The sequence below is a fragment of the Chiloscyllium punctatum genome, chromosome 41, assembly GCF_047496795.1.
Source record: "Chiloscyllium punctatum isolate Juve2018m chromosome 41, sChiPun1.3, whole genome shotgun sequence".
NCBI lineage: Eukaryota > Metazoa > Chordata > Chondrichthyes > Orectolobiformes > Hemiscylliidae > Chiloscyllium > Chiloscyllium punctatum.
In genome coordinates, this window is record NC_092779.1 from 43,317,198 (window position 1) to 43,343,684 (window position 26,487).

The 26,487-nt window shown below is 43.3% G+C and overlaps 1 protein-coding gene across 2 annotated transcripts in view; it reads left to right on the plus strand.

The window, feature by feature from the left end:
• Nucleotides 1-15,409: 15,409 nt before the first annotated feature.
• Nucleotides 15,410-26,487, plus strand: part of c41h18orf21 (chromosome 41 C18orf21 homolog) — a 64,588-nt gene continuing 53,510 nt past the window's right edge. The window contains exon 1 of one of the 2 annotated variants that reach the window (XM_072560805.1): nucleotides 15,410-15,567. The gene's annotated coding sequence lies outside the window, so the exon portion shown is untranslated. Of the gene's footprint in view, nucleotides 15,885-26,487 lie in introns of both variants that reach the window. The other variant, XM_072560804.1, reaches the window with a different exon arrangement.

Consider the following 26,487-nt stretch of genomic DNA (forward strand, 5'->3'; position numbering starts at 1 on the left):
GGGAAGGCTAGAACGTTGATGAGGTCAGGGAGACTGTTCTGTCACTACTTGTTTCCCAGCATCCTGGTGATCAGGTGATGAGAGTTGGGAGGGGGTTTGGGGTTGAGAAGCTATCATAGGATTGGAAGTCCTGTACGTGGAAGCAGGCCCGCAATCCTCGGGCTCAGGACCGAGGCTACCAATCTTGCATGAACAGGGATTGGGCTCGGAATCCCATGGCTCAGTTGCATAGAACTGGGGTTACCACGCGCAACCATCGAGCTCAGGGTTCCTATGCCAGGGCAACACAGGCGCAGCCACAGGGACATTTTCATACTGGGGTGTGCATGCCAGGATTGTGACGCCAGGGCAATGAGATGGCCTCTGGGGCAGAATGGGACACATCCAGAGGGGCAGCTGCCAGGTGTCTGGTCTTACACCATGCCTTCTTTCCATCTGGTGCCCAGAGGTCATGGGAATGGTGACCACGGGTTCAGGATCCCTTTGAGGAGCTCTGGATGTTACTTGTGTGGCAGTGGCTGTTGGTGTAGCTTTGGCAGCCGTGCCACCACCTTATACAAGTGACACTGTTCAGAAATCACAGTTGGCCAACCCTTCATAGTGCACAATAAATGCCCCCTCAGCTACCTCCTCCCAGTCCAAGTAAATAAACACCATGGCACCAGAAGGAATAGACATATTAAATTTTATTAAATTTGATTGGTAATCGTTTGAATCTGCTCAGTAACCATGGCTGTACTAAAGAAATCTTTGTCTTAAGCCATTTGTGCAGTTTCTCCTCAGGACACAGAAGTGTTTAACCTCTGTGTTGCTAGACAACATGTACCCAGCCATAAAATAAAGTGTGAAATCTGACAGAACTAGACTGAATTGCTAGTTTATTGATTGATCATGGAAGAGAGACCGACCTGCCCCCAACTGCCTTTATTTTCACCTTCAATTACAGAGTCATAGAGATATACAAGATGGAAACAGACACTGCAAGCAAACTTGTCTATTCCCATCAGATATCCTATATAAGTCTAGTCCCATTTCCCTCAATTCGGCCCATATTCCTTTAAACCCTTCCTATTCATATACCCATCCAGATGTCTTAACAGTTGTAATTGTACCAGCCTCAACCATTTCTTCTGGCAGTTCATTCCATACACGCACCACCCTCTGCAGGAAATTGGTGCCCCTTAGGTCCATTTTATACATTTCCCTTCTCATTTTAAACCTACGCCCACTTATTTTGGACTCACCTACTTCAAGAAAAGAATTGGTTTATTTATCCTATCCACGCCTCTCATGATCTTATAAAACTCTATCAGGTCACCCTTCAACCCCTGATGCTCCAAGGAAAGTCAGGCTATCAACCTCTCCCTATAGCTCAAACCCTCCAACCCTGGCAACATCCTTGTAAATATTTTCTGAACCCTTTCAAATTTCACAATTCTTCTCCATCCAAGCCCTTAACACTATGGCAGATCCAGTCTATGTTTGGAAACTTAAAATCCCCAACCATAAGCCTAATGCATTACAGAAGGGGCAGAATGGTCTCCTTCTGTACTGTAGAAATCGATGATTGTAGAGAATTGGCTAATGAACAGGAAACAGAGGGTTTGGAGAAATCAGTCATCTTCACGTTGGCAAAGTGTAGTTTTTGAAGCGCCCAGTCCTCAATGATTAGGATTCCACTATTTAAGAACATATGAAATAGGAGCAGGAGGAGACCATTTGGCTCCTAGAGCTTGTTCCACCATTTGATAAGATCATGGCTGATCTCCTTTTGTTTTGAATTCCACATTCACAACAGTCACTGACAACCTTTGATTCCATTGCTGAATGTAAACTACATTCATGTCTTCGATGAAAGGATGGACTGTATTATAGCCAAATTTGCTGCTGATGACACAAAATAGGTAATAAAGCAAGTTGAAAGAAGAATGCTATGAGTTTTCAAAGGGATTTGGACTGATAAATATAGGTTACATGATTGGGTAAATACTTGGCAGATGTAGTATGATGAGGTTGTACACTTTCTCTGGAATAAGCAGTTTATGCTTTAAATGCAGCATAACGGGGTTGGGGTGTCCTTGGAAATGAATTACAAATGCTTTAGAATGCAGGTACAGCAAGTGATTGGAGAGACAAGTTGAGAGTTAACTTTGCTACAAAGCCTTGCTGAAAATGTGAGGGGCACATAAAGTAATTTGCTGTTTTAGTTTCTTTATTTAAGCAGGGATATACTTGTGATGAAAGCAGTTAAGAAAAAGGTTCATGAGACTGATTCTTGGGATAAAGATGTTTCCTTATGAGGAAACATTGAACAGGTTGGGCCCTTGTTGGAGTTTAGAATAACAGGGAGGTAATTATGTTGAAACATTCAAGATTCTGAAGAAATAAAAGAGATGCAGATGCTGGAAATCTGAAACAAAAATAGAAATTACTGGAGAAACTCAGCAGGTCTGGCAGATGTAGAGTGAGAAAGTAGAGTTAACATTTTGGGCCCAGTATCCCTTCTTCAGTAGTCACGAGGAAAAGGTGGTTTATATGCCGAAAATAGAGACTGAGATGACGAGCGAGGTAATGCGTTAAGTGATAGATGGAGACAGAATCCAGAGAGAGAAAGAGACAGACAGAAAAAGGAATGGATAATGGTAAGTTAGGAAGAAAAAGGCTACTCATGGGAATTATAACTGGATGAAAATGGGTTGGGCTGTGCTGAAAGCAGCCCATGCAATAACAAGGCCTAGGGCATGGGGGTGGATGAAAAATCATGGAAGAAGGTGTTCAGACCCTAAAATTATTGAACTTGATATCGAGTCCTGAAGGCTGCAGGATCCCTAAGTGGAGCATGAGATGCTGTTCTTCCAGATTGCACTGAGCCTAGCTGAAACATTGCATCAGACCTGGGACAGAAACAGTCGCCAGTGAACATGGTCATGTGTTGAAGTGGCAGGAAACTGGAAGCTCAAGGTCATTTTTTTTAAATGGACAGAATCTACGTGTTCCCACATTTCATCTCCCCAGTGTAGAGGAGACCACATTGTAAGCAGTGAATACAACAGACGAGGTTGAATGAAATACTACTAAATTTCTGCTTCATCTGGAAGGTGTGTCTAGAATCTTGGATAATGAGAGAGGAAGCAAACAGGCAGGAATTATACTTTCTGTGATTGCATGGCAGGTTGCCATGGGGTGTGGAGCAGTGTTGGGAGCAGGGGTGGATCAGGGTGTTCTGAAGGGAACAGTCCTTTAGAATGCTGACAAGAGAGGGAGAAAGAAATATATCTTGCTGGAACAGTACAGCACAGGAACAGGCCCTTCAACCCACCATATCTGTGCAACAAGATATAATGTTTAGATTAGAAATTGCCCATAGTGTTAGGTGAAGGGGTAAATGTAGGAGAATGGGTCTGGGTGGGTTACACTTCGGCGGGTCGGTGTGGACTTGTTGGGCCAAAGGGCCTGTTTCCACATTGTAAGTAATGTAATCTAATCTAATCAGAATCTCTGCAGTGTAGAAACAGACCATTTGTCCCAACAGCGCACACCGACCCTCCGAAGAGTAACCCACTCATACCCATATCCCTCTGACTAACACACCTAACACCATGGGCAATTTAGCCTGGCCAATCCATCTGACCTGCACATCTTTGGATTGTGGGAGGAAACCAGAGCACCCGGAGGAAACCCTCGCAGACATGGGGAGAATGTGCAAACTCCACACAGGCAGTCAGCCGAGGCTGGAATCAAACCTGGGTCTCTGGCACTTTTGAAGATCTCGACCCATGGGAGGGGTCCCTCGGTTCCGTGATCGGTCAAATAAACACTAGCAATTTGGTCTGGTTCTGCACGATTTCAAACTTTAACATCACGACCGGGCTTAGGTTGTGCAGCAACACAGATGTTAAACACTTCTGTGTTCCTAGGAGAACGCTGCACAAATGGCTTAAAACAAAGACAATTTTTATACTGTTTTTGAAAAATAGTACAGCCTTAATTACAGAGCAAATCAAATAAAATTTAATAAAATGACATTATAGACATAAGGTTAAGCCAATGATATTTCCTGGGAACTAACTTTGTTTTGCACATTTTATCTCTCGGCACCTGAGTCTCCAAGGTTAGCTAAAATGATTAGTAATGTCCTATCTAGCTTAGTTAATTCCATACTGTGAAGGAAGCATTGTCTGCTAATTTTTGGTTCAGTTAGTTAAAAGCCGTTTTAAACAGCATTGTCAATTTGCAGCTTCAAAGCCATTTTGTTACGTTACTTGCATTAAGAAGCCATTTTGTTGTTAATAAGGGAACATATTAAGTGGTTGCGCCTGACAATAGCCTAAATCCAGATTTTAGATCCTCGCTGTGAGGCTGCAGTGAGCCCCCTCCATATTGTTCTAAACTAATTACCTGTCTGCAAATAGTCTATATCACTCTATTCCTTGCCTGTTTGTCAGTGATAGAAACGGCAGCTTGTGATCCACTTGATGCAAATGCTGGTGGGTGGAAAGTGAGGACTAGGGGGATCCTATCGTTGTGAGATGGAAGAAAAGGGGTGAGGGCAGGAATATGGGAAATAAGTAGGTTACAGCTGAGGTCCTTGTCAACCATTGTGGTAGGGAATTCCCGATTTAGGGAAAAAATGAACATTTATGAGACCTGCCTGCGTAAGGTATCATTGTCAGAATAGTTACGATGGAAATTGAGAAACTGAGAGAATAGAATGGAGTTTTTATGAGAGGCAGACTGTAAGGATATTTAGTCCAGGTAACTGTGGGACTATATATTGCAGTAGATATGAGGGGCTAGCTTCTAATCTTTTGCTCTCTGCTCAAGCAAGGTCTTAGATTAATCTTTCGCCGCAATGAATTTTGGACAACGCATGACGTTGAACTCTATTTCAGTCACCTTTAAGCCTATTTCTTTGAATAAGAGTCTTCTCGCTATCTCTTCACCTATCTCCAACACTCTCCTTCCACTTGGACTCCTCCCTCTGGCCTTTTTCCTGCAGTTGACCTGTTCATTGAAAACTTATCGAATCACTTATCAAAAGCTTATAGAGCATGGAAACTGACCTTTCAGTCCAACATGTCCATGTCGACCAAGTTTCCCAAACTAAACTAGTCCAATTTGCCAGCATTTGGTCCATATCCCTCTAACCATTTCCTATTCATACACCTACTCAAATATGTTTTAAATGTTGTAACTGTACCTGAACTATCATTCCTCTGTCAGTTAATTCCATATACGAGCCATCCTCTGTGTGAAAAAGTTGCCCCTCAGCTCTCTTTTTCCTCTCACCTTAAAGTTATGGCCTCTAGTTTTGAACTCAAACTATTCGTGTGACATCAGTTGCCTTAATTTTTTTTGCCCCGTCACCCATTTGAACCTATGTCCCTCTGAACTGACTGCTCTCAAATCCTCCAACTCTGACTTTGTAATCAAGCCTGCCAACAAGGTTTTTGTTGTCTGGCATACTGACCTCTACATTATAGAGACTGAGCGCCAGCTCTAAAACACCTGTGTCCCCAGACCATGGGCTCACCATAAACATCAGAATGTCCACAACAATGACCAATCTCATCCTATCTGAGGGTATCCCCCAACAGATTCCGACTTCAGACTGTCCGGAACAATCACAAATCTCATCGTATTTGGGGTTCTCCCCCAACAGATTCGGAGTTCATAGTCCCTCAACTGAATACCTTCTTCCCAATATCCAAAAACAGGACTGACTGAAGTACAACACTGACATGTCTTTTATCCACTCCATACTACAGACCCCTGTCATCCTGTGGGCTGCCTTCAGCACAGCCAACCCATGGACTCCATTAGCAGCCTCTCTCTCTTCCTGGCTTACTATTATCCATGGAGAAAGTGGGGACTGAAGATTCTGGAGATCAGAATTTATAATCTGGTGCTGGAAAAGTACAGCAGTCAGTTAGAATCCAAGGAACAGGAGAATCGACGTTTTGGGATTAGCCCCTTATCATTTTCCATCCCTTTGTCTGCCTATTTTTCTCTCCCTCTGGGCTCTGTTTCCATCAATCATGTTGTCTTTATCCTTGCCCCACTACATCTCCTATCGGTAGCATATAAACTACTTGATCCTACCAATACTAGTTCTGAAGAAGGGTAACTGGAACTAAAATGTTAGCATCTAAGGAGAGAAAGCAGGGTTAAGTTTCTTTAGGATTCTGAAGAGTTTTGACAGTTATAGAGTCCTTTTTTTTCTTTTCTGCAAACATCTAGAACAAGAAAGCACAGTGTAAATATAATGGATCTCCCATTTAAGATGGAGATAGGGAAACCTTTCTTCTCTCAGAAGAAGATCAGTCTTTAGAAGTATCTTCCACGGAAAGCAGTGGAAGCTGGATCACTTGATGCAATTATAGCTAAGGGAAGCAAATGTTTGATTCACAAGGGCAACGGGCACAGGCAGGAAAATGGAGTGAATGGTGGAACAAGTCAATTTGGCTGAAGGTCATACTCCTGCTCCAATTTATTATAATCTTCATAAATCATCTTGTTATTTAATCTCTCCTGCCCTTCAAACCACCCTTTCTTAATTTTTTCTGTTTCTAAACATGTGACTTTTCAATATTTTTCCAATTATATAGAATGAAGAACAGTACAGCACAGGTACAGACCCTTCAACCCACCATATCTGCACCAACATGATATCATTCTAAAGTAATCTTACCTGCCCGCAAATAGTCTGTATCACTGTATTCCCGGCCTCTGTGTGTCTGTTCAAGTGCCTCTTAAACACTGCTACAGTCTCTACTTCTACCACCTCCCCTGGCAACGCATTCCAGGAAACTACCTGGAATGTGTAAAACACTGTTGGGAATAAATTCTCCTTATGTTACTCTTAAATGGAAGATACCTGATTTTTAAACAGTGCCCCATAATTCTAGTCTCCTCTATTTAAAGGAAATACCTGCTCAGCATCCACCCTTTCATGTCACTTTATGTTCTTACAGGCTTTCTTATTTCATTCAGTTTAATTGTTCTAAATTCCAATCTGTTCATCATCCATCCTTCAAGATGACACCATCGTCCCCAGGAATTTTCACATCTTGACTTCAGCAACAGATGACTAGTGGTGAGCTGGTTGTTTGGAATGTCAAATTAATCAATTGTATATTGTTCTGAAAGGGTTGATATTGGGGAGTGCCAGATCTGATAGCTGCTCAGAGCACAAACCCTGTGATGCTTAGTTCTCACAACACCATTACTTGATCTTGACGGTAGAAAAAAAAAATTGATGATACATTGGGTATCTGTTTTTAATACCTATTCTCATGGTCTACATATTGATGGACTTGAGTCAATGGGGTTTGATATATTGGGATGATAAGCACTAGACTTCCGGTAGGTATTTTGTGTGAGCCATGGATTTTGTTAGCAAACCTTTGAAAATAATGTCCATAACTAACATGAATAATTTCCACTCCCAACACACCCCCCACCTTGCAAACACAAAAGGTCCAACACCTGCCCATTTAGATTAGATTAGATTAGATTATTTACTTCTTCCATCCTCACTATCCACAGCCCAGGACATACCTTCCCCGTGAAGCAGCGATCTACCTGCACTTCCCTCCTAGTATAATGTATTTGCTGCTCACAATGCCTTCTGGTCTACATTGGTGAGATGAAACACAGACTGAGCAACCGCTTTACAAACACCCATGTTCTGTTTGCAGAAATGACCCTGAACTTCCAGTTGTCTGCCATTTCAACACATGACCATGTTCCAAGGCCAATCTCTCTTTCTCAGGCTTGCTGCAGCGAAGCTCAGCACAAGCTGAAAGAACAGTAACTTATTTTCTACTTGGGAACCCTGTAGCCTTCAATAATTTTATTCGAGGTCAATCATTTTGGCCCTGAGCACCTTCTCCCACGTCCTTAACCCAACTACCAGACACCAGATTTTGCCATCCATTGTCCGCAAATCCATTGTCAGCCTCTAATCGTGCTCATTAGCAGCAATTGATTCTCTCTGACTGATCTTTACCCATTCCTTTGCCAGTTATTTTTCCTCTCTCTGGGCTCCACCTCCACCTATTGTTTACTCTTCAACACATACACCAACCCTTCCTTAACTAAAATCAGTTCTGAAGAAGGGTCACTGGACCCGAACGTTAACTGTTTTCTTTCCGCAGATGCTGCCAGAGCTGTCGAGATTTTCCAGCAATTTGTTTTTGTTTCAGATTTTGATCATCTGAGGTTCATCAGTCTTTATGAATGATTTTCAAACTGTAGTAATTCCCTCTCTATAAGTTCACTTCCTGAGCTGTGATCATAGGTCTGTGTTTTAACTTACCAACCCTTTAATTTATGTTTTCTCCAACCTAACATATTAATTTAATGATCGGTGAGTCTGTCCTTGCACTAACAGTTTATTTGATCTTAAAATTTTATCTTCTTCAATATCAGTAATGTAATTGAGATATTAATGTGAGCAGAGTCATACAGCATGGTAAAAAGACCCTTTCATGCCAAACAGGTTTCCCAAACTGAACTAATTTCATTCATGTGCATCTGGCCTGTATCCCTTTAAACCTTCCTATTCATGTATATGTCCAAATGTCTTTTAAATGTGATATTTAATCGCACATCTACCACTTCCTCTGGTAGTTCATTCCATACATTCACCACCCTCTGTGGAAAAACAATTGCCCCTCAGGTCCCTTTTAAATCTTTTCCCTCTTACCTTAAATCAATGCCTCCAGTTTTAGACTTCTGTACCCTGGGGAAAAGACCTTGGCTTTTCACCCTATCTATGCCTCTCATGATTTTAGAAAACACGAAGGTCATCCCTCAACCTCCTACACTCCAGACAAAAAATTCCCAGTTCATCCAGCCTCTTCTTATAACTCAAATCTTCCACAGTCCCAGCTACATCCTTGTAAATCTTTTCTGCATTTTATCCAGTTTAATAACATCTTTCCTACAGAGGGAGGATCAGAATTCTACATAAGTGGCCTCAATGTCTTGCACAGCCACAACATGACATCCCAACTCTTATATTCAATGCTCTGATCAATGAAGGCAAGTAGGCCAAACATTTTAATCACCACCTAGTCTACCTGTGATGCCACTTTCAAAGAATTATGTACCTGAACCCTGTCTCTGTTTGACAACACTCCCAAGAGCCCCACCATTAACTGTATGAGTTCTTTCTGATTTGTTTTACCAAAATGCAACACCTCCCATTTACCTGAATTAAACTTCTCAGCCTACTGGCCCAGTTGATCAAGAACTCATTGTACTCTTAGATAATTTTCTTCACTTATCAAACCACCAACTTTGGTATCATCAGCAAACTTACTAACTATGCCTTCTATATTCTCATCCAAATTGTTAATATAAATGACAAACAACATGAACCGAGCACCAACCCTTGCGGCACACCGCTAGTCACAGGCCTCCAGTCCAATCAACAACATTGTACCATCACACTCTCTCTCCTACTGTCAAGTTAATTTTGTAACCAATTTGCCAGATCTCCCTGGATCCCACAAGTTAGAACCTTAGTAAGCAGTCTACCATGCGGAAACTTGTTGAAGGCCTTACTAAAGTCCATGTAGACAACTGACATCTATCTTCTTGGTAACCTCTTACAAAAAAACTCAAAGTTGGAGACACGATTTTCCATGCACAACACCATGTTGGCTATACCTAATCAGACCTTGCCTTTCCAAATGCAAGTAAATCCTCTCTCTCAGAATCCCCTCCACCAACTTACTCAGTATCGACTTCAGGCTCATTGGTATGTAATTCCCTGGCTTTTCCTTGCAGCTTTTCTTAAACAATGGCACAACATTAGCCACCCTCCCTCCAGTGTTATGGCACCTCACCTGTGGCTGTAGATGACACAAATATCTCTGCTAGGGGCCTCACAATGTCTTCCCTAGCTTCCCACAATGTCCTGACACACCTGATCAGATCCAGGCATTTATCTACCTTTAGACGTTTTAAGACCTCCAACAGCTCTTCTTCTGCAATGTGGACTCATCTTACTATAAATTGTGTGTGTGTAAGAGCTGCTTCTTTTTTTTGAGGTATTTCCAGAGTTGGAGCTGATTTCCTCAAATTTTTTGAGCAGTAATTGTTGTTGCATTGTTCTGGAACTTGGGAACTTTTGGAACTGTTTCAATGTTGTTGCATTGTTTTGGAGCTTTGGAAAATATAATAACAGCACTTTAAAAGAGGAGGAAGAGAGAATGCAGGGATCACATGGGAGGTGAAAACAATGGAGCAGTAAACCTGCACAGTTGGGTGTCAAGGCGGCTCAGTGATTAGCACTGCTGCCTCATGGCACCAGGGCCATGAGTTCAATTTCAGCCTTGGGTGGTTGTATGGAGTTTGCACATTCTCTCTGTGTGGGTTTCCTCCCACAGTCCAAAGACGTGGAGGTTAGGTGGATTGGCCATGCTAAATTGCCCAAGTGTCCAAGGTTATGTAGGTTAGGTGGATTAGCCATGGGAAATGCAGGGATAGGGTAGGGAGTGAGCCAGGATGGGTTGATCTTTGGAGAGTCATTGTGGACTGATTGGGCTAAATGGCCTGTTTCCATACTGTAGGGATTCTATGAAAAAGCAGCCTGATCAGGCAGTGGGCTTTCACAGCTGACTGCCTCTGCTGTTTAGTTTCAAGTATCTCTGGACATGGAGTCTTTTCTAAGGAAAAATAAACAAACAGTGAGATTCATAGCTGACCTTAGTGGGGGAGGTGACAGCAGGGGAACAGCTAAGTGGCCATTTTTTTGAATATGGCTACCTGTTTTCTTTGTAAATCCACAATAGTGAGTAGAGTGGGTTCTTTTTTGATTATATCTTGAGATCTTTTGATTAAACTTTAAGAATATGAAAACATAGGTACCAAGTTATCCTGGAGCAGTGTTTTTAGAGCGGGAAGACTGTGCTATTTTTTGGGTCTGTAGATTTTTAAGGTGCAAAAATGGCCTTTCATAGTGGGAGAGTAGGGAGAATTTCCATGTTACTGATGATTATGTCTGCAGGAAATGCGTTTGGTCGCGAATCCTATCAGATCACATGTATCAGTTGGAATGGCAGTTAGAGGCAGTGAGGAATTTACAGGAGCTAGGGACATGTGATTGATGTCAGTTGCAAGAAGGTAGAAAAACCACAGATGCAGTCAGGTAGGGGGTTACCTTTAAGAAAGTTAGGAGAGGGAGGTAGGTAGGGCAGGAATCTCCTGTGGCTATCCCCATCTCAAATGAGTATGCTGTTTTGGAAAATATGGGGGGGGGGCAGGGAATGATGGACTCTCAGGGAAATGTAGCGCTGTAGTTTCTGGTACTGAGGTTAGTTCTAATGAAATGAGGGGTCCGCCAAGTTCCAAGCGATCGATCATGATAGAGGATTCTCTAGTCAGAGGCACATCAGACCTTTCTGCGGCCCACAGCAAGATTTCAGAGTGGTGTGTTGCCTCCCTGGGCCAGGATCAAGGATATCTCAGAGAGGGTGGAGGAAGTCATTGTACATATTGGAACTAACAACATATGAACAGAAAAGGATAAGATTCTGAGGAAAGAATGTAGGAAATTAGGCAAGAATTTTAAAAAAAAGGTCCTTGAGGGTAGTAATATCTGGATTACTACCAGGGCCACCAGCTAGAGAGAGTAGGATTAGGAGGATAGAGTAGATGAATGTATGGCGGAGAAGCTGGTGCAGGGAGAAGGATTCACACCTTTGGACTATTGGAATCTCTTCTGGGATAGAAGTGATCTGTGGAAGCAGGACTGATTTCACCTGAATTGGAAGGGGACTAAATGCTGGTGGAAGGATTTGCCCGAGCTGCTCAGGATGATTAAAACTAGTAAGCAAGGGTGGGATCCGGGAGATAGTAAGAAAAGAGATCAGTCTGAGACTGGTGCGGTTGGGAAAAGGAGCAAGTCAAACAGGGCAGGCAGGAACAAAGCAGAGATCGAAGTAGGACTCATAAATTAAGCTGCACTTATTTCAATGCAAGAGGCCGAACAGGTAAGGCAGAAAAACTCAGGGCATGGTTGGGAACATGGGACTAGGATATTATAGAGATTACAAAGACATGGTTCAGTGATGGACAGGACTGGTAGCTTGATGTTTCAATGTACAGATACTATAGGAAGGATAAAAAGGGGGCAAGACAAGATGGGGAGTATGTATTTGACAGGGATAACATTATGGCTATACTTAGATAGAATATACCTGGGAGTATGTTCAGGGAGGTTATTTGGGTAGAACTGAGATAAGAAAGGGATGATCACCTTATTGAGATTGTTCTATAGACCCTCCTCAATAGTCAGCAGGAAATTGAGAAGCAAATTTATAAGGAGATCTCAGTTATCTGTAAGAATAATAGGGTTACGGTAGAGGATTCTAACTTACCAGACATAGACTAGGACTGCCATAGGGCTTGGATAGAGAAAAGCTTTGTTTTTAACAATGGTAGACAAGTACATTTTCTGAGTCAGTATGTGGATGTATCTACTACAGAAGGAGTAAAACTTGATCTACTTTTGTGAAGTTTGGGCAGGTGACTGAGGTGTCAGTGGGGAAACACTCTGGGGCCAGTGATCATAATTCCAGAACTCAACACAGTATTCCAATTGTAGCCTAACCAATGAGCTGGACAGCCACAACATGACCTCATAACTCCTATATACAATGCAGCGATCAATAAAGGTAGGTATACCAAATGCCTTCTTCACTATCCTGCGACTTCACTTTCAAGGAACTATGAGCCTGCACTCCAAGGTCTCTTTGTTCATCAACACTCCCCTGGACCTTATCATTAAGTGTATAAGTCCTGTCCTGATTTGCCTTTCCAAAATGCAGCACCTCACATTTATCTAAATTGAACTCCATCTGCCATCCCTAGGGCCACCGGCCCATCTAATGAAGGTCCCGTTGTACTCTGAGGTAACTTTCTTTGCTGTCCACTACACCTCCAATTTTGGTATCGTCTGCAAACTTACAAATCATATGTCATATCTTCACATTCGAATCATTTATTAAAAATGATGAAAAGTAGTGGACCCAGCATTTATTCTTGTGGCACACCACTGGCCACAGGCAACCTTGCACCACCACCCTCTGTCTTCTACCTTCAAGCCAGTTCTGTATTCAAATGGCTAATTCTCACTGTTACATGTGATCTATAATTCCTGATGAAGGGCTTTTGCCCGTAACGTCGATTTCACTGCTCCTTGGATGCTGCCTGAACTGCTGTGCTCTTCCAGCACCACTAATCCAGTATTTAGTTTTCAGCATCTGCAGTTATTGTTTTTACCTTTATAACATTGCTAACCAGTCTAACATGTGTAACCTTGTTGAACACCTCACTGAAGTCCACGTCCACCACATGCCTCACCTTCATCAATCCTGTTTTTTTTAAGTAACAATCAAGTTTGTGAGACATGATTTCCCACACACAAAGCCATGCTGACTATCCCTAATCAGTCCTTGCCTTTCCAAATACATGTACATCCTGTCCCTCAGGATTGCCTCCAACAACTTGCCCACCACCGGGGTCAGGCTCACCGGTCTATCATTCCCTGGCTTGTCTTTACCGCCCTTCTTAAACAGTGGCAACACATGAGCCAACCTCCAGTCTTCCGGCACCTCACCTGTGACTATCGATGATATAAATATCTCAGCAAGAGGCCCAGCAATCACTTCTCTAGCTTCCCACAGAGTTCTCGGGTACACCTGATCAGGTCCTGGGGATTTATTCACTTTCATGCATTTTAAGTCATCCAGCACTTCCTCCTCTTGTTATATGGAAATTTTCACGATGTGGTTATTTATTTCCCCAAGTTCTCCATCTTCCATGACCCCTCTCCATCGTAAACATGGATTAAAATACTCACTTCGTATCACGATTACGATCCTTGAAACATTACCTTCTGAGCGTAGTCAGGGTTATTTGCTTTTGTTTCTAATTTGGAGCATCCTCAGTATTTTTGCCTTTGCGCAGTAAGGACAATGCAATAAAACTATGAAGAAAAGATTTCTTTCGACGATTAGGGGCAACAAGTTCGCCATCAAAACTGAGTTGAGAGGCACGTTAGGCGCAAGTCACGCGCCACCACCTTCCACTCGCGCCCAACCGCAGACTGAACGGGCTAGCCCCGCCCCCTGAACCAACTCCTCACTCCGTCACCGCCCCGCCCCGCCCCCTGAACCAACTCCTCACTCCGTCACCGCCCCGCCCCGCCCCCTGAACCAACTCCTCACTCCGTCACCCCCCGCCCCGCCCCCTGAACCAACTCCTCACTCCGTCACCCCCCCGCCCCGCCCCCTGAACCAACTCCTCACTCCGTCACCGCCCCGCCCCGCCCCCTGAACCAACTCCTCACTCCGTCACCGCCCCGCCCCCTGAACCAACTCCTCACTCCGTCACCCCCCGCCCCGCTCCCTGAACCAACTCCTCACACCGCCCCGCCCCCTGAACCAACTCCTCACTCCGTCACCGCCCCGCCCCGCCCCCTGAACCAACTCCTCACTCCGTCACCGCCCCGCCCCCTGAACCAACTCCTCACTCCGTCACCGCCCCGCCCCGCCCCCTGAACCAACTCCTCACTCCGTCACCCCCCCGCCCCGCCCCCTGAACCAACTCCTCACTCCGTCACCGCTCCGCCCCCTGAACCAACTCCTCACTCCGTCACCCCCCCGCCCCGCCCCCTGAACCAACTCCTCACTCCGTCACCGCCCCGCCCCCTGAACCAACTCCTCACTCCGTCCCCGCCCCGCCCCCTGAACCAACTCCTCATCCGTCACCGCCCCGCCCCCTGAACCAACGCCTCACTCCGTCACCGCCCCGCCCCCTGAACCAACTCCTCACTCCGTCACCGCCCCGCCCCGCCCCCTGAACCAACTCCTCACTCCGTCACCGCCCCGCCCCGCCCCCTGAACCAACTCCTCACTCCGTCACCGCCCCTCCCCCTGAACCAACTCCTCACTCCGTCACCGCCCCGCCCCCTGAACCAACTCCTCACTCCGTCACCGCCCCTCCCCCTGAACCAACTCCTCACTCCGTCACCGCCCCTCCCCCTGAACCAACTCCTCACTCCGTCACCGCCCCGCCCCCTGAACCAACTCCTCACTCCGTCACCGCCCCGCCCCCTGAACCAACTCCTCACTCCGTCACCGCCCCATGGTACCGCGCCACCGCCTTCCCCTCGCGCCCAGCCGCAGACTGAACGGGCTAGCCCCTCCCCCTTAACCAACTCCTCACTCCGTCACCGCCCCACCCCCAAAGAGGCATCCCCCATGGTACCACCCAATCAATCCCCCCACACACCCTAATGGTCCCGCCCCGCCCCGCCCCGCTCCGTCAATATTCCACACCCCCATCGGTACCCCGCCCTTGCAGCACTTCCCCCTCCCACCGCCTCTTCCCCTTACCTCCGCCCTCGTGTTATTCCCGTCCCCGCCGATAGGGCCTCTCTGAGTGACGTCATGTCTGGTGTGCCCATTCACAGTGCGGTGTTTCCGCTGGCTGTGTGACCCCGCGCTCTCTGAGGCAGTCACCATACCGGCCGTGTCAAAGGCGCCTGAGGTAGGCCGCATCACGTCGTTCACTGTGGAGTTGGGAAAGTGGCAGGCGAAGATCATCTTAGCACAGAGAGAGTTCACCATAGGAGTCTGGCACTGACAAAATTTGTAGCCTAAAGTTAATTTGAGTTGAGGGATGAATGAGAATGAGCCGATGTCACTTTACTCATGAAGTTTGTTGAACTTCACAAGTGCAGCTCGTTGTTGTAGTGTACGGTTGAGCCAGTAAACACGTGGAGTCACCCCACTTTGCTGATAAACTTCTGATCTGAGCTTAGCTTCAGGTTTAAAACTTCCCGAGACGTGGAACCTGTTTAAACGGTAATTCTTGCTCCATGTTTATCAGTTACACACAGTCGGTTGTTGCACTGTTTTACAGATACTGCTATTATATCTTCTCAAGATAAGTCCTTGTGGTCGATATTTTAAATTTAGCTGTTTTTGCTGCTGAGGAGTGTTGTCTGGTTTAGTCTTGGTAGAGTCAATGCTGTAAAACTAACTTCTTCATTTGCATTTATTGGTTTATTTCACCATTCTAGGTATTTTTAATTTTCAGACTTTGTCTCGTCATGTGATATGCCAGCAGTGATTGGCAGTGTACAGTGATAGTACAGTACAGTACACTACTATGGAAGTAAAATACTATGAATGCTGGCGTGGAGAAACTCCAGTCTGACAGTGTCTGTAGAGAAAGTAAGAGACTTAATGTTTTGAATCTGGTATAAGAGTTATTCCAGACTTGAAATGTTAACTGGTTCTCTCTACGTAGATGCTGCCAGACCTAAGTTCTTCTTGTATTCCACTTCTTATTGTACACTGTAGCATTCTCAAAAGATGTTTTTCATTGTGGCATCAGATGAATGATAGTTAAGTTTAACAGATAAATAAAAAATACAATATCTTGCAGTGAATGTATTGGCTTCAAAATGTACCATTGATTTGTGAGGAAAAGAAAAGAATCATTGCAAAATATTCATTGCTGAATACAAATAGATCAAACCTATTAATTATGATGAAAACATCTAAAGCAACTTAGAGAACTAAATATTCCATAATATTTGACTTTTAGAAGGGACAGGCAAAATGGAAATGTTAGAAAGATAGTTCTGGTAATTAGAATTGAGACAAAGATAGTGGCTTGGATTTTCCTATGGCTAGGAAGTTATTTCAGTTCTAGATCAAAAAGTCTGCATGGGGAGCCTGCAGAATCCTCACTGTAGCAAACTCCAAAGGAAGTGCCTTGGATATTGAGTTTTCCACTCAGCTGTTCTGTTACGACTGGACTCCTCAAAGTCATAGAGATGTACAGCATGGAAACAGACCATTCGGTCCAACCTGTCCATGCGACCACATATCCCAACCCAATGTAGTCCCACCTGCCAGCACCTGGCCCATGTCCCTCCAAACCCTATTCATGTACCCATCCAAATGCCTCTTAAATATTGCAATTGTACCAGCCTCCTCCACTTCCTCTGGCAGCTCATTCCATACACGTACCACCATCTGTGTGAAAAGATTGCCCCTTAGGTCTCTTTTATATCTTTCCTTCTCACCCTAAACCTATGCCCTCTAGTTCTGGACTCCCCCATCCCAGGGAAAAGACTTTGTCTATTTATCCTATCCATGCCCCTCATAATTTTGTAAACCTCTATAAGGTCACCCCTCAGCCTCCGATGCTCCAGGGAAAACAGCCCCAGCCTGTTCAGCCTCTCCTTGTAAATCTTTTCTGAACCCTTTCAAGTTTCACAACATCTTTCCGATAGGAAGACCAGAATTGCATGCAATATTCCAACAATAGTGGTCTAACCAATGTCCTGTACAGCTGCAACATGACCTCCCAACTCCTGTACTCAATACTCTGACCAATAAAAGAAAGCGTATCAAACGCCTTCTTCACTATCCTATGTACCTGCGACTCCACTTTCAAGGAGCTATAAACCTGCACTCCAAGGTCTCTTTATTCAGCAACACTCCTTAGGATCTTACCATTAAGTATATAAGTCCTGCTAAGATTTGCTTTCCCAAAATGCAGCACCTCGCATTTATCTGAATTAAACTCCATCTGCCACGTCTCAGCCCATTGGCCCATCTAGTCACGATCCCGTTGTAATCTGAGGTAACCCTCTTCGCTGTCCACTACCCCTCCAATTTTGGTGTCATCTGCAAACTTACTAACTGTACCTCTTATGCTCTTATCCAGATCATTTATGTAAATGACAAAAAGTAGAGGGCCCAGCACCGATCCTTGTGGCACTCCACTGGTCAAGGCCTCCATTCTGAAAAACAATCCTCCATCACGACCCTCTGTCTTCTACCTTTGAGCCAGTTCTGTATCCAAATGGCTAGTTCTCCTTGTATTCCGTGAGATCTAACCTTGCTAACCAGTCTCCCATGGGGAACCTTGTCGAACGCCTTACTGAAGTCCATATAGATTTCATCTACCACACTGCCATCATTAGTCCTCATTGTTACTTCTTCAAAAAACTCAATCAAGTTTGTGAGACATGATTTCCCACACACAAAGCCATGTTGACTCTCCCTAATCAGTCCTTGCCTTTCCAAATACATGTACATCCTGTCCCTCAGGATTCCCTCCAACAACTTGACGTCAGACTCTCTGGTCTATAATTCTCTGGCTTGTCCTTACCACCCTTCTTAAGCAGTGGCACTACGTTAGCCAACCTCCAATCTTCCGGCTCCTCGCCTGTGACTATCGATGATACAAATATCTCAGCAACAGGCCCAGCAATGACATCTCCAGCTTCCCACAGAGCTCTAGAATATACCTGATCTGGTCCTGGGGATTTATCTACCTTTTATGTGTTTCAAGACATCTAGCACTTCCTCCTCTGTAATCTGGACATTTTGCAAGGTGTCACCATCTATTTCCCTACATTCTAGATCTTCCATTTCCTTTTCCACAGTAAATACTGATGCAAAATATTCATTTAGTATCTCTCCATTTACATTGGAATCCTCTAAATTTTCCCAAGAAATTATGTAAACTAATTATGCAGGAAAATCACATTGTTGAAAACATACTTAACTTCTGAGCAAATATTAAACTGAACCCATAGGTTGCTTGCACACCTCAACTACACCACCCAGAACCTGACCTCATCTTGTGTTTCCCCTGGTGTAATAGGCATGCAATAAGCATACATTCTTTTGAGGCATAGAAACCTGATAGAGCAGTTGTCACATGGCAGATGCATTAAAAGAAACTCTGAAATCGAAAGGAGAGGCTTGTAATGTTACCAAATAAAATATTGTAAAGGAGGATGAAGAAATTGACAGGGAAAGAGTAAAGAGAATATAACAGACTATCATTAGATTATAAGCATTTCTATAGATATAAAAAACAGGTATTAGTAGGGTAAACTTGGTCTTTCAAATGGAAAAATCTCTATTCTGTTAAGGAAGTGGCAGAGACACTATGCTAATACTTTGAAGCAGTCCTGAAGCTAGAATGTGCAACAAACATCCTGGGGAAAAATGGAGAATAGGTCTAAGGGAGAAAAAGGAATTTAAATACATCAGGTTTAAGTTAACAAATTCGAAAGAAAGTAATGGGGCACTAAGTAGTGATAAATAGCCCCAGTGCCTTCATCCAAATGTCATAAAGTTTCAGGGATGTGTAGGCTCGGTGCATTAGTCAGGAGTAATTATAGGATAGGGGAATGGGTCTGGGTGGGTTACTTTTTGGAGGGTTGGTGTGGACTTGTTGGGCCGAAGGACCTGTTAAATGGGACGGCACGGTGGCTCAGTGGTTAGGACTGCTGCCTCACAGCACCGGGGTGCTAGGTTCAATTCGAGCCTTGGGCAACTGCCTGTATGGAGTTTGCATATTCTCCCCATGTCTGCGTGGGTTTCCTCCGGGTGCTCCGGTTTCCTCCCACAGTCCAAAGATGTGCAGGTCACGTGAATTGGCCATCCTAAATTGCCCATTGTGTTAGGTGCATCAGTAAATGGGAAATGGGTCTGGGTGGGTTACTCTTTGGAGGGTCGGTGTGGACTTGTTGGGCCGAAGGGCCTGTTGCCACATTTTAGGAAATCTAAATCTAAAGTGATAGACATAGCCATGGTGGATGGAGTAGTTTGATCTCCTAGAATTCTGTAGATTCTTGAACCATTCGCAAGGATTCCTGGATAGCAAACATAATGCTGCAATTTGAGGATGAGTAGAGAGTATATGGAATCAAAACCTGTTGTAGGCAAAATGCTAAATTATTAGGGACATGATAACAGGACACTTAGCATTGAATAAAATTAACTAGAGGCTACCTGGATTTTGAAAAGGAAAGCTGTGTTTGACAGTTTTTTTTGAGGATGTAATTAGACCATAAGACATGGGCCAAAGTCCTACTTTTGCTCCTAATAGGCCCAATTTGCTATTCAGTGCAAACGTGGCTGATCTCATTCTCAACTCCACTTTTTTGCTTTTATCGGTATAACCCTTGATTTCTTCTGATGAATAAAATCTCTCAGCCTTGCATATACTTAATGACCCAGCCGTGATAATGCTTTGTGATAAAGAATTCATAGATACACAGCCTTCTGAAAGATGAAATTCCTCTTAATTTGTCTTAAATGAGATCCCTATTCTAAGGTTATGCTGTTTGGTCCCAGACACTCCCAAAAGGGGAAGCGGCCTCTGTATCTACTCTATCAGGCTCCTAAGAATCTCGTGCGTTTCAACCAGGTGTCCTCATTCTTCAATGAATATTTACTTATGTCCAGGGGGATATTGGTCTTTAGCCCAATTAAATTACCTCTTACTTTTTTCTCTTCTGGTTATTGTTTATCTCCCCTCCCCCAGCACCTTTTCATTTAATGTTTGGAATATTATTAGTATCTTCTGCCATAAAGACTGATGCAGAATATTTTTTAACCATTCTATTGTCTGACTTACTATTATTTCCCCAATCTAATTTTGATGAGCCCTATGTATGTTCACTGTTGCCTTCAGAAAAGCTCTTACTATCTATTTTTGTGTTATTTGCTAGTTGGCTCTCGTAGTTTCTTTTTGGTCATCTTTTGTTGACTTTTACAATGTTCCAATGCTCTGGTTTACTACTAATATTTGCCACATTGTATGTCTTTTAATTCAATTGATTTCCTTAACTTGCCTGGTTATTGACAATTGGTATACCCCCCTTCCTAGAATTCTTCTTTCTCACTAGAATGCATCTTTGCTGTGTGTCATTAAGTTCTTTTTAAAAATAAAAGCAAAATACTACACTGAAAATTTTGAAGCAAACCAGAATGGTGGAGAAACTCAGCAGGCCTGACCATAAGTGTGGGATGATGTACTTTGGAAGAAACAAGATGAGGGAGTATTTGATGACTGGCAGGACTCTGGTTAGCTTAGAGGAACAGAGGGATATTGGAATAATTATTTACAAATTCCTGAAGTCGGCAGAACAAGTGAATAGGATAGTTAAGGCATATTGCTTTCATGAGTTGTGGCATAGAGGATAAGAGCAAGGACGTAGTGTTGGCGTTGTATAGATCGTTGGTCAGGCAACTGGCGTACTGTGTGCAGTTCTGGTTGTGACAGCACTAGAAGGGGTCCAGAGAAGGTTCATCAGGATGTTGCCTTTGGATGGGGAAACTGAGCTATAAAGAAAGATTAGATAGACTTGGATTATTTTCTTTATAGCAGAAGAGACTGAGGGGAGGCGACCTGAGGTATATAAGATGGAGGGGTATAGACAGGATGAGTAGCTGTTCCCTTTGGCTGAGGGGTGAATCACAAGAAGGCACAGTCTTAGGGTAGGACCGGGACGCTGAGGGGGTTTGGGGTAAAACGTCCCTAATCAGTGGGCGGTGAAAATCTGGATTGCACTGTTTGGGAAGTTGGGAGAGGCTGGAAACCTTAAAACTGTTAAAAGATATTGAATGAGTACTTCAAATATCAACATTCAAGGATCTGAGAGAAGTGCAGGAAATTGGGATTAGCGCACTTTTAGTTGTAGTTACGTCAGTACAGACTCAATTGGCCAAAGAGTGTATGAATCTGAGAATCATGTATGGAGAGAGAAACAGAATAAACATTTTGTATCTGGTATGACTTCTTCAGAATGACTATTTTAAGATGTTTACCATTGTTCATTAATCATAGTTTCTTTTAAACCCCCTTCCCAGTCCACTCCAGCTACATTGCCCTCATTCTCATTTACATTTAGCACAGTGGTTTTCAACCCAAGTTTCTCAATCAATTCGTATGATTGCTAAGTAGGACGTAATGGATAAATTTATTGGATTTTCAACAAGGAAGGTGATAGTATGCCACATGAATTTATTTGACAAAGTTCAGACTTTTGGGATTAGGAGCAAAATAGCATGGATAAAAGATTGCCAATGGATAGAAAACTGTGTAGGAAGAAATAGACCATTTTGAGTTGGTAGGTTATAATTATTGAGGCACAAAAACGATCTGTCCTTGGGCTTCAGTTGTTTACAACCTATGATAGAGTTTTTCATAAGGAAACCATATCAACACGTCCAGGCAGGTTGATTAAAATAACTATTTACGGAAACCAAGACCCTTTGGGCTGCAGAGGCCTGGATTCAAGTACCATCTGCTCCAGAGGTTCATAATAACATCTTTGAACAGGGTGATCTAAGAAAATGTAGATAAGGAAACCATGTTGGGACATATGCAAGCAAGTTGATTAACATAATTAGATAAGGAAACAAAGCTCTTGTGGTGTAATGGTAGTGTCCCTACCTCTTTATTCAGAGGCCCAGTTTCAATTCCCACCTACTCCAGAGGTATACAGTTGCAACTCTCAATAAGTTCATTAGAAAATATCTAGAAGAGTGAAACAAGTACAGTGCATGTAAGTTTGTCACTGCTAAATTAATTGGGAAAATAAGAAAAAAAAAAGCATACATGTTGGGTGAGTGGGCGGGCAAGCTTATGGCTAGTGGAATGCAATATGAATTTTGTGGGAAGCCAAGAAAATGTTTGCTGGGTCCCTTGCTGAGAGATTTGTATCATTGATTGCGACTGGAGGTTGGCTAATGTGGCACCATTATTTAAGAAAGGTAAGGAACAGCCAGGCAACTATACACCAGTGAGCCTGACATCAGGATTTACATATATTTGGAAAGGCTAAGACTGATTAGGGATCGTCAACATGGCTTTGTGTGTGGGAAATCCTGCCTCACTAACTGCATTGAGTTTTTTGAAGAAGTGATGGAGGATTGAGGGCAGAGAGATGGATGTTTTGTATATGGACTTCAGTAAGACACTCAACAAGGTTCTGCATGGTAGACTGGTTAGCAGGTATTCCATGGTTAGCATGGAATCTTGGGATTCCATGATCGCATGGAATACAGGGAGAACTAGCCACTTGATTAAAAAATTGGCACAAAGATAGGAGACAGGGTGGTGAGTGGCATTTTGGACTGGAGGCCTGTGACCAGTAGTGTGCCATAGAGATTGGTGCTGGGTCTATTGCTTTTGGTCATTTATGTGAATCATTTGGATGTGAATATAGGAGGTACGGTTGGTAAATTTACAGATGACATCCAAATTGGTGGTGTAGTGTAGCAAAGGAGGTTACCTCGGTATTATGGGATCTTGATCAGATGGGCCAGAGGGCCAAGGAATGGCAGATGAAGTCTAATCCAGGTAAATGTGAGGTGCTACATTTTGAAGGGCAAGTGAGGGCATGAATTTTACTCCCCAGGATGTGGGGAGTGTTGCTAAACAGAGACCTTGGAGTGCACATTCATACTTTCCTTGAAAGTGGAGTTGCAGATAGACAGACAGGTTAGAGAAGAAGGTGTTTGTTGGTTAGTGCATTGCGTGTAGGAGTTGGGAGATCACATTTTGGCTGTACAGGACATTGGTTAGGCCACTTTTGGAATATTATATGCAGTTCTGGTCTCCCTCCTATCGGAAGGATGTTGTGAAACTTGAAAGGGTTCTGAAAAGATTGACAAAGATGTAGCTGGGATTTGGAGGACTTCAGCTGTAGGGCGCGGCTGAATAGCCTGAGGCAATTTTCCCTGGATTGTTGTAGGCTGAGGTGTGATCTTTATAGAAGTTTTTAAAATCATAATGGGTATGGATAGGGTGAATAGTCAGGTCTTTTCCCCAGAGTAAGGGAGTCCAAAACTAGAGGACATAGGTTTAAGTGAGAGGGGAAAGATTTAAAAGGGTCCTGAGGGGCAACATTTTCATGCAGAGAGTGATGCATGTATGAAATGAGTTGCCAGAGGAAGTGGTGGAGGCTGGTAATGTGATAATATTTAAATACATCTGGATGGTACATGAATAGGAAGGGTTTGGAGTGACATGGGCCAAATGTTGGCAAATGAGACGAGATTAATTTAGGATATCTGGTCAACATGGACGAGTTGGACCAAAGGATCTGCTTCCATGCTGTACATCTCTATGATTCTAAACGCTACATTGAAACTTGAACAAAAGAGAGCAGAATTTAGAATAACGTAACTGACTCAGTATAGTAACTATTACTAATTAACTGTTCCAATACAGTAACATCCCATAAATACACCCCTTGGCAAAAAAGTAAATTCAAATACAAATTCTTACTGACAGGAGGGAATAACTTCCAGAGAGAGGTTTCAGAAGAAAGTCAGAGGAGTTCTTTACTGAAGTTTGCAACTCCCCTGGACTCTCATCTTGTGACTGCTACAGCTACAAAAGAGACAAATGTTTTTAAAAATCTGAACTGGGATAACTGGCCGCTCTCCATCTGTTTTAAACTAGACTCTTTGGCACCTCTGCCTTTATGACCTGTCTTCAAAAAAACCAAAGATAAAATAATCTTTGTCATACTGCTGTTTATACAGCTGCTTGAAAAGTCTGGTTATTTGTCCAGCAACAAGTATCTGGTCTGTGAGCAAGTGACCAGTTGTTGATGATTGGCTCCCAGGTGGCTGAATAGCTCGGGGGTGTGAATGTTCTAGTCGGAAGCAATTGGACTTTTGTAAGGGGAAGGGCTGTGTTTCTGCTCTGCAGTAAAAAGTGTTCCAGCTGGAATGAAGTCAGTTTATTTTGCCTCATCAGCTGCTGTAAGCTGTGACTTGAGTAATAAGTCAAAGACCCTTGAGTGTGAACAAGCCACTCTGTGCTCCCTCAAACAAATGAGTGTGTCCAAAAAAGGGAATATTGAGAAACAGCAGTCTAATCAGTGAAAGGATCACCTCAGCAAACCCTGTGGTTGGAACTGAACTATATTCCTTGTGTTTCCCTCTGCCCATAATGTCCACTTATTTTTGAGGGGGAATTTTTGAAATGGTTGGAGTTATATATTAGTGATTCATAACTTAATTTGTTGCTTGAATATATTTATTTTGATAAATAGTAATTTTTAAAAGCACTTTAATCTGGCCTGTGCTTTCTGTCAACTTCGGTCTAAAAGATAGTTTAGAAAATTTTGTGTAATTAACTTTTTTGTTCACTTGGGAATAGCGGGACTTACAGAACTTAAAGTTGGTGAGTCGACTACTGTTGAAGTCAGGGCATTCTCTGCCCCTATTACTCTGAGTAAAGAAACTACGTCTGACGTCTGTCCTATATCTATCTCCCCTCATTTAAAGCTATGTCCCCTCAGGCTATCTATTTCCATCAGAGGAAAAAGGCTCTCACTGTCCACCCTTTCTAACCTTCTGATTATTTTATATGTCTCAATTAAGTCACCTCTCAACTATCTTCTCTCTAATAAAAACAGCCTGAAGTCCCTCAGCCTTTCCTCGTAAATCCTTCCCTCCATACCAGGCAACATCCTAGTAAATCTCCTCTGAGCCCTGTCCAGTGCTTCCACATCCTTCCTATAATGTGGTGACCAGAACTGTACACAATACTCGGAGTGTGGCCGCACCAGAGCTTTGTACAGTTGCAGCATGACATCATAGCTCCAGAACTCAATCCCTCTACTAATAAAACCTAACACACCATATGCTTTCTTAACTGCACTAACAATTTTCAGGGATCTATTACATGGACACCAAGATCTCTGTGCTCATCTACACTACTAAGAATCTTAGCCCAGTACTGTTTATTCCTGTTGCTCCTTCCAAAGTGAATCAGTTCACACTTTTCCACATTAAACTACACTTGCCACCTCTCAGTCTAGCTCTGCAGCTTGTCTATGTCCCTCTGTAACCTGCAACCTCCTTCAGCAACATCCACAATTCCACCGACCTTAGTATCATCTGCATAATTACTAACACATCCTTCTACGCCCTCATCTAGGTCATGTATAAAAATGACAAATAGCAATGACCCCAAAACAGAACCTTGCAGTACACCACTAGTAACTAAACTCCAGGATGAACATTTCCCATCAACCACCGCCCTCTGTCTTCTTTTCAGCTAGCCAATTTCTGATCCAAACCGCTAAATCACTCTCAATCCCATGCCTCCATATTTTGTGCAATAGCCTACCATTGGCTACCTTATCAAATGCCTTACTGAAATCCATATACACCACGTCAACTGTTTTACCCTCATCCACCTGTTTGGTTACCATCTCAACGAATTCAGTAAGATTTGTGAGGCATGACCTACTTTTCACAAAGCCGTGTTGACTATCCCTAATCAACTTATTCCTCTCTATAATTATAATTCCTATCTCTTATAACCTTTTCCAACACTTCACCCATAACCGAAGAAAGGCTCACTGGTCTATAATTACCAGGGTTGGCTCTACTCCCCTTCTAGAATATAGGGACATTTGCTATCTTTCAATCTTCTGGCACTATTTCTGTAGACAGTGATGACATAAAGATCAAAGCCAAGGACTCTGCAATCTCCTCCTTGGCTTCCCAGAGAATTCTAGGATAAATCCCATCTAATCCAGGGGATTTAGCAATTCTGGAAAGTGTGAAAATAGTTAACACAACCACCTTGTGAACCTCAATCCAGTCTAGTCCAGTAGCC